The 9323-nt window shown below is 39.5% G+C and overlaps 1 long non-coding RNA gene across 1 annotated transcript in view; it reads left to right on the top strand.

Annotated features, from left to right (window-relative positions):
- The window catches only part of LOC116667340, a 9723-nt gene extending 1559 nt beyond the window's left edge, over nucleotides 1-8164 (top strand). The window contains exons 2-3 of the long non-coding RNA XR_004324241.1: nucleotides 4182-4191; nucleotides 8154-8164. This is a non-coding gene — a long non-coding RNA (uncharacterized LOC116667340). The remainder of the gene's footprint in view (nucleotides 1-4181; nucleotides 4192-8153) is intronic.
- Nucleotides 8165-9323: the final 1159 nt, after the last annotated feature.

Here is a 9323-nt window from a genome sequence, read left to right as displayed (position 1 = left end):
CCCTGACTTCACTCAAACTTTCACAAAAAGCTATCCAAGGACACCCCCATTTGACATCATCTCTAGATGTCTTGAATACACTGCTGAACTGATTCTTCCAGATCATTAAAATATAAAAGCATATTATCCTATGGTCCTCTTCAATTTGTGGTGTTTTCAGTAATCGTTACCTCTTTGGATACTTTATTACACATTTAGCATTTCTTTATCCAATTCAGTTACATAAGTGTATAAGATTTCAAAAGAACTGCTTTCTCAAAATGATGATATTTAACATCTATGGTCTATTTTAAATCAAGTAATTCAATAAGGTTGTCAAGGACAGCAGTGAAGTTTGTGCGTGGTGATTGCTGCTTCAGAGTCTCCGGTCCTGCCCCATGATCTTGCAGGTGTTTACTCATCCTTGTCAATGTCATCACATCAGTCTATTAGGAGCTGAAATTAAACTACCTGGATGCTAATTTTTCTTTTTAAAAACAATAAACTCAACTTCCCCTACTAATTCTTTATTATTTCTCATACTGAGGCTCACCACTTTTCCTAATATGTTTATTTGGGGAGGCAAAGCCCTGAAAGCCTGCAGACAGCACCAACTCTATGAGTAACCAGAGGTGGCCGTGGATGTTGTGTGACTTCAGCCACTGAGCACGAGCACCTGCTGTCCCTCCAACTGTTCTGCCTCCATTGCTGACAGTCCTGAATGTCACTGCCTCTTGTAAAATTCTACATTACATTTCATATATTTTTAAAATGTATAAAATTGTGAAAGTCATCTGTTGTTTGTGTAAAATGGGGGGTTCTTGTCTTTGCTCATTTCAGGCTAAACTAACTCCAGAAGGGTGCACACACACACACACACACACACACGCAGTTCTGAGTGCCCCCAAGGAAAATTTTGAAAGGCTTCAGGACAGTGATGGCACTCAAACTTTTGGAATTTTGAGCTCTATGAAAGTATCACTTATTCAGAAACTAAACATTATTATTCTAGACCAAGAGAATCAGAATCCTCCACAAGATGCTTACCAGAATCTTTTAAAGAATCTATCTTCCCTAAAATCCAATGATAATATAAATATCCATGGAAAGAAAAAAGATCAGTAATATCAAGCAACAATTTCTACACTAATGCTAATGAGCATTTAGCCCCAACCAAAGGACATAGAAATAAGACACCTGGAGATAAAGAGATGGAAGAGAGGTATTCGAAAACAAGAATAGAAAAGAAGTAATGGCCCTATGGAAACCTGCTCATTTTCTTTGAAATAATTACTTGGTTAAAGGAGCTCACTCGTGAGGATCTGGAAATGCACCAAGAGGAAATCTAGCAGGGAAAAGAAGCAGGAGCAGGCCTCAGTTTTCTCCGAGGCTGATCCTAAATGAAAGAATTTTCTTTGGCTTCCAGAATACACAACCTGCATGGTTCCCTTAGCAGAATAGTGAGGAGAAGAGAAAACTGAATGTGTGTGGTAGCCATCCATCACCAACCCTGTTGGAAACAGAGTTCTGGTGTTAGAGGCACTGCCGGACCAATATATATAACAGCAGGAACAAGCTCTAACTAGGTTTTTGAGTGAAAAATGCTTTTAGCTTTAAACCTACTCAAGTAAACATGCTGAGAAATCATGGTAAGTGCTTGAGATGCAGCCTTGCTGTTTAGGTTAGATAAAGGAACGCTCCTCCACATGTTCCATTATGGGAACGGAATGTGTGTGGAAGCCATCCTTTACCTACCTTATTGGGAACACAGAGTTTCTGTTTTGTGTTCACTAAACTACCTATATATATAAGGGGAGGCAGGTGCTCCAACACGGTTTTTGAGTGCAAGCTGCCTTTACCATGCAACTGACCTTGGAAACATGCTAAGAAACCAGGGTAAGTGTAACAAAATATACACTTGCTTTTTAGGTTAGATGAGTGAACACTCCTACACATGTTCCATTCTGGAAACCGAATGTGTGTAGAAGCCGTCCTTCTCCTAGCTTGTTGGGAACCCAGAGTTTCTGTCCTACGAACTACACTACTTACATATCTTTGTGGAGGCACTTGCTCCAACACGGTTTTCAAGTGAAAACTGCTTTTACTTGGAAACCGGCTTTAGGAAACATTCTCAGAAAACAGAGTAAGTGTTTCTAGATGTGCACATGCACTTTATGCTGGATGAATGAACACAGCTCCACAAGCTCAATTCAGAGATCTGAATGTGTTTGGAAGCCATCTTTCACCTAACTAGTTGGGAACCCAGAGATTCTGGCCTAGAGAAACTACGCTACTTCCATATCTAAGGTGAGGCACTCTGTACATCATGGTTTTTCACAGTAACCTGCTTTAACATTGAAACCAGTGTTAGGAAACATGCTGAGAAATCAGAGAATGTGTGTCTAGAAGTCCCTCTGCCTTTTATGCTGGATGAAGGAATGCCTCTACACACGATCAATTTTCAGAACTCTATGCGTGTGGAAGCCATCCTTCAACTAGCTTGTTGGGAACCCAGAGTTTCAGTCCTAGGGAAAATAAGCTGCTTTCATATATATGGGGACGGACTAGCACGAACTCGGTTTTTCACTGCAAACCACTTTTACTTGAAACCGGCTTTGAGAAACATGCTGAGAAATCAGAGTATGTGTTTGTGTAAATTACGTAAACTTCAATGCTGGATGAAAGGGCGCCACTCCACAAGCTCACTTCTGAAATCTGAATTTGTGTTGGAGACGTCCTTCACCTAACTTGTTGGAAACCCAGAGTTTCTGGTATAGGGGAAATACGCTACTTACATATCTAAGGGGAGGTATTCGCTCCAACGCGGTTTTCCACAGCTAACAGCTTTTACATTGAAAATGGCGTTAGGAAATATGCTGAGAAATCAGACAATGTGTGTCTAGAAGTCCCTCTGCCTTTTATGCTGGATGAAGGAACGCCTCTCCACATGCTCAATTTCAGAACTGTATGAGTGTGGAAGCCGTAATTCACCTGGCTTACTGGAAACCCAGATTTTCAGTCCCAGGAAAACTATGCTGCTTTCATATATATGGTGATGTACTAGCGTAAACTCGGTTTATCACTGCAAACCGCTTTTACTGGAAACTGCCTTTGAGAAACATGCTGAGAAATCAGAGTCTGTGTTTCTGTATATCACTTAAATTTCAATACTGGATGAAAGAACGCCTCTCCACATACTGAATTCTGAGAGTTAAGAGTGCCTGAAAGCCATCAGTTACCTAGTTTGTTGGGAACACCCAGGTTCTTTGAGTGGAAAACTGCACTACATGCATATATATAGCGAGGTACTACATCCAACTCGGTTTTACAGTGAAAACTGTATAAATTTCAAAGCAGCACTAGGAAGCATACTGAGAAGCCAGAGTATGTGTTTGTACTGCAATCTATTCTTTTTATGCTAGATGAACAAATGTCTCTCCACATGTCCAATACTGAGAGTTAAGTACGTGTGAAAGCCAACAATCACCTAGCTTCTTGGGAACACACAGTTTCTTTGAGTAGGAATCTACACTACATACAAATATATAGGATGGTACTACCTCAAACTCGGTTTTACAGTGAAAACTGCATGAACTTATAAACAGCACTAGGAAACATACTGAGAAACCACAGTAAGCGTTTCAACTGCAAACCATTCACTTTATGCTAGATGAACAAACGTATCACCACATGCTAAATTCTGAGAGTTAACTGTGTGTGAAAGCCGTCAATCACCTAACATGTTTGAAACACACAGTTTCTTTAAGAGGGAATCTACACTACTAACGAATATATTGGTAGGTACTAGCTCTAAGTCAGTTTTACAGTGAACACAGTATAAAATTCAAACCGGCACTAGGAAGCATACTGAGAAGCCAGAGTGAGTGTTTCTACTGCAATCTATTCTTTTTATGCTAGATGAACAAACGTCTCTCCACATGTTCAATTCTAAGATTTAGGTGTGTTTGAAAGCCATCAATTACCTAGCTTCTTAGGAAAACACAATTTCTATGAGAGGGAAAATGCTCTAAATAAATATATATAGGATGGTACTAGCTGAAACTCGGTTTTACAGTGAGAACTGCATGAACTTAAAAGCAGCACTACTAAACATACTGAGAAAAACACTAAGTGTTTCTACTACAAAACATTCCCTTTATGCTATGTGAATGAAAGTCTCTCCACATGTTCAATTTTGAGAGGTAAGTGCGTGTGAAAGTGGTCAATCAGCTTGTTCGGAGCACACAGTTTCTGTGAGTGTGAATCTGCACTACATACATATATATAGGTAGGTACTAGATCCAACTCGGTTTTACAGTGAAAATTGTATGAACTTCAAACGCACTAGGAAACATACTGAGAAACCAGAGTAAGTGTTTCTACTGCAAACCATTCCCTTTATGCTAGATGAATAATCGTCTCTCCAAATGCTCAATTTAGAAGGCTAAGTGTGTGTGAAAACCCACAATCACCTAGCTTGTTGGGAACACATAGTTCCTTTTCAGTGGGAAAATGCACTACATAAATATATATGCGGAGGTACAAGCTTCAAATCGGTTTACAGTGAAAACCGCATGAATTTAAACCGGGACTAGGAAACATAATAACAACCCACAGTAAATGATTCTACTTCAACCCATTCCCTTTATGCTAGATGAAAGAACGACTCTCCACACGCTCAACTTTAAGAATCAAGTGTGTGTGTAAGCATTCAGTCAACTAGGTTTTTGGGAAAACCCAGTTTCTGTGAGTGTGAAACTGCAATACGTACATATTTACAGGAGTTTCCAGGTCCAACTCGGTATAACAATGAAAATTGCATGAACTTCAAATCGGCACTAGGAAACATACTTAGGGGCCAGAGTAACTGTTTCTATTGCAACCAATTTCCTTTATACAAGATGAAATAACGTCTCTACACATGCTCAATTTTGAGAATTAAGTGCATGTTTAAGCCATCAATAATGCTTCCTTGAAGGGAACACACAGTATCTTTGAGTGGGAAACTGCACTACAAACATATAAATAGGGAGGTACTAGCTCCACTTCAGTATTACTGTGAAAATTGCATGAAAATCAAACCGGCACAAGGAAACATATGGAGAAACGAGAATAAGTGCTTGTATTCAATCCGTTCCCTTTATGTTAGTTGAACGAAAGTCTCTCCACATGCTAAATTCTTAGAGTTAATTGTGTGTGACAGCTTCAATCACCAAACTTGTTGGGAACAAAGTTTCTTTTGAGTGGAAAACTATACTACATATATATATATATGGGGAAGTACCAGCTCAAAATATGTTTCACATTGAAAACAGCGTGAAATTCAAACCGGCACTAGGAAACATAATGAGAATCCACAGTAAGTGTTTATACTGCAACCCATTCACTTTATGCTGGATGAATGAAAGTCTCTCCACATGATGAATTCTGAGAGTTAAGTGTGTGTGAAAAACGTCAGTCACTTAGCTTGTTGGGAAAATACAGTTCCTTTGAGTGGGAAACTGAAATACATACATTTATACAGGGAGGTACTAGCTCCAACACGATTTTATAGTGAAAACATGAACTTCACACCAGGACTAGGAAAAATACTAAGAACCCACAGTAAGTGTTTGTACTGCAACATATTCCCTCATTGCTTGATGAACAAATGTCTCTCCACATGCTCAAATCTGAGAGTTAATTGAGGGTGAAGGCCGTCAAACACTTAATTTCTTGGGAACACAGTTTCTTTGAATGGGAAACTACACTAAATACATATATATATAGGGAAGTACTAGCTCCAACTCCGTTTCACATAGAAAAATGCATGAAATTCAAAACGGCAGGAGGAAACATACTCAGAAAACAGAGTAACATTTTCTACTGCAACCCATTCCATTTATGCTAGATGAACGAACGTCTCTCCACATGTTAAACTCTGAGAGTTATGTGAGTGTGAATGCCGTCAGTCAAGCAGCTTGTATGGAGCAAACAGATCATTCTGAGTGTAAAACTACACTACATAAATATATATAAGGAGGTACTAGCTCCAACTCGTGTTTATAGTGAAAATTTCATGAACTTCAAAAAGGCACAAGGAAACAGTGAGAAACCAGAGTAAGTGCTTTAATTTCAATGCTTTCCCTTTATGCTAGATGAACGAACGTCTCTAAACAGGCTCCATTCTGAGAGTTAAGTGTGGGTGAAAGCCTTCAATAACCTAGCTTGTTGTGAACACAAAGTTTTTTTCAGTGGGAAACTGCAATACATACATATATATGCAGAGGTACTAGGTTCAATTGGGTTTTACAGTGAAAACTGGATGAACTTCTAAATGGAACATTGAATCATACTGGCAAGCCAGAGTAAGTGTATCTACTTCACCCATTCCCTTTATGCTAGATGAACAAACGTCTCAACACATGCACATTCTGAGAGTTAAACGTTAGTACATCAATCACATTGCTTGTTGGGAACACAGTGTTTCTTTTAGAAGGAATCTACACTACATACATATATATAGGGAGGTACTAGCTCAAAATCGGTTTTACAGTGAAAACTGCATGAAAATAAAACCGGCACTAGGAAACATACTGAGAAACCAGAGTATGTGTTTCTACCCCAAACCATACCCTTTATGCTAGATGAAAGAACGTCTCTCGACATGTTTATTTTGGAGAGTTAAGTGTGTGTGATAGCCGACTATAACATTCCTTAATGGGAACACACAGTTTCAATTCATTCGGTAAATACACTCCATAAATATATATGAAGTACTAGCTCCAACTCGGTTTTACAGGGAAAAGAGCATGAACTTCAAACCGGCACTCGGAAACATACTGAGAAAGCAGAGTAAGTGTTTCTACTGTAACCATTTCTCTTTATGCTAGACGAACGAATGTCGCTCCACATGCTCAATTTAGAATGTTAATTGTGGGTGAAAGCCGTCAATCACCCAGCTTGTTGGGAACACAGAGATTCTTTTTAGTGGGTAAGAATCCTACATACATATATATGGGGAGGCTCTAGCTCAAACTCGGTATTACAGTAAAACAGCATGAAATTCAATCTGGCATTAGGATACATGCTGAGAAACCAAAGAAAGGGTTTCACCTGCAACCCGTTCCCTTTGTGCTAGATGAATGAAAGTTTCTCCACATGCTAAGTTCTGAGAGATAAGGGTGTGTGAAAGCCGTCCTTCACCTGGCTTATAGGGAACAGAAAGATTCTTTTCAGTTGGAAAGTACATTACGTACATATATATAGGGAGGTACTAGCTCCAACTCGGTTTTCCAGTGAAAACTGCAGGAACTTCAAACCGGCACTAGGAGACAGAGAAACCAGAGTAAGTGTTTCTCCTGCAACCGGTTCCCTATGTGCTAGATGAATGAACGTCTCTCCACATGCTCAGTTCTGAGAGATAATTGTCTGTGGAAGCCGTCTTTCACCTAGCTTGTTGTGGACACAAAGATTCTTTTCATTTGGAAAGTACAATATGTACATATATATTGGGAGGTACTAGCTCCAACTAGATTTTACAGTTTGAAGAGCATGAACTTCAAACCGGTACTAGGAAAGAGTCTGTGAAAACAGTAACTGTTTCTAATGCAAACTGTTCCCATTATGGTCGATGAATGAACGTCTCTCCACATGCTCACATCTGAGAGATAAGTGTGTGTGAAAGCCGACATTCACCTAGCTTGCTGAGAACACAAAGAATATTTTCAGTTGGAAACTACACTGCACCCATATATATGTGGAGGTAATAACTCCAACTCGTGTTTACAGTGAAAACTGCAGGAACTTCTAACCGGCACTAGCAGACAGACTGAGAAACCAGAGTGTTTCTCCTGCAACCCGTACCCTTTGTGCTATATGAACGAACGTCGCTCCACAGGCTCAGTTCCAATAGCTAAGTGTGTGTGAAAGCCGTCCTTCACCTAGCTTGTTGGGAACACAAAGTTTCTTTTCAGTTGCAAACTGCACTCCATACATATATATGGGGAGATTCTAGCTCCAACTCGGTTTTACAGTGAAAACTGCAGGAACATCAAACCGCCCCTAGGAAATGTACTGAGAAACCAGAGTAAGTGTTTCTACTGCCACCATTCCATTTAAGCTAGATTAACGATTGTCTCTCCAAATGCTCAATACTGAAATTTAAGGGTGTGTGAAAGCCGTCAATCACCTAGCTTGTAGGGAACACACACCTTCTTTTCAGTGGGAAACTACACCACATACATATTTATGGGGAGGTTCTAGCTCTAACTCGGTTTTACAGTGAAAATGCAGGAACTTCAAACCGGCACTATGAAACAAACTGAGAGACCAGAGTAAATGTTTCTACTTCAGGCCATTCCCTATAATCTAGAAGAATGAATGTCTCTCTACTTTCTCAATTCTGAGAGTTAAGTGTGTGTGAAAGCTGTCAATCTCCTAACTTGCTGGAAACACACACTTTCTTTTCATTGGGAGACTAAACTGCATAAATATATATGGGGAGGTACTAGCTCTAACTCGGTATTACAGTGAAAACTGCATGAACTATAAACCGGCACTAGGAAACATACTATGAATCCAGAGTAAGTGTGTCTTCTTAATCCATTCCCTTGAATCTAGATAACGATCGTTTCTCCACATGCTTAATTCTTTGTGTTAACTCTGTGTGAAAGCTTTCATTCACCGACTTTGTTTGGAACACACACTTTCTTTTCAGTGAGAAACTACACTGCAAACATATATAGGGAGGTGCTAGCTGCTACTCGGTTTTACTATAAAAACTGCATGAACTTCTAACCGGCACTAGGAGACATATAGATAAAGCAGAGTAAATGTTTCTACTGCAACACATTCCCTTTAAGCTAGATGAACGAACGTCTCTCCACATGCTCAATTCTGAGAGTTAAATGTGTGTGAAAGCGACAATATCATAGCTTATTGGGAACATGCACTTTCTTTTCAGTGGGAAACTACACTGCATACATATATATGGGGTGGTTCTAGCTCCAACTCTGTTTTACTATAAAAACTGCATGAACTTCTAACCGGCACTAGGAGACATATAGATAAAACAGAGTAAATGTTTCTACTGCAACACATTCCCTTTAAGCTAGATGAACGAACGTCTCTCCTCATGCTCAATTCTGAGAGTTATGTGTGTTTGCAAGCCATCAATATCGTAGCTTGTTGGGAACACACAGTTTCCTTAGAGTGAGAAACTACACTACATACATCAATATGAGGAATTACTAGCTCCAACTCGATTTTACAGTGAAAACTGTATGAACTTCAAACTGACACTAGGAAACATACTGAGAAACCAGAGAAAAATCTTTCTACTACAATCCATTCCATTTAAGCTA

Source organism: Camelus ferus, chromosome 11 (assembly GCF_009834535.1).
Source record: "Camelus ferus isolate YT-003-E chromosome 11, BCGSAC_Cfer_1.0, whole genome shotgun sequence".
Lineage (NCBI taxonomy): Eukaryota > Metazoa > Chordata > Mammalia > Artiodactyla > Camelidae > Camelus > Camelus ferus.
This window is presented reverse-complemented; position numbering and strand designations above follow the sequence as displayed.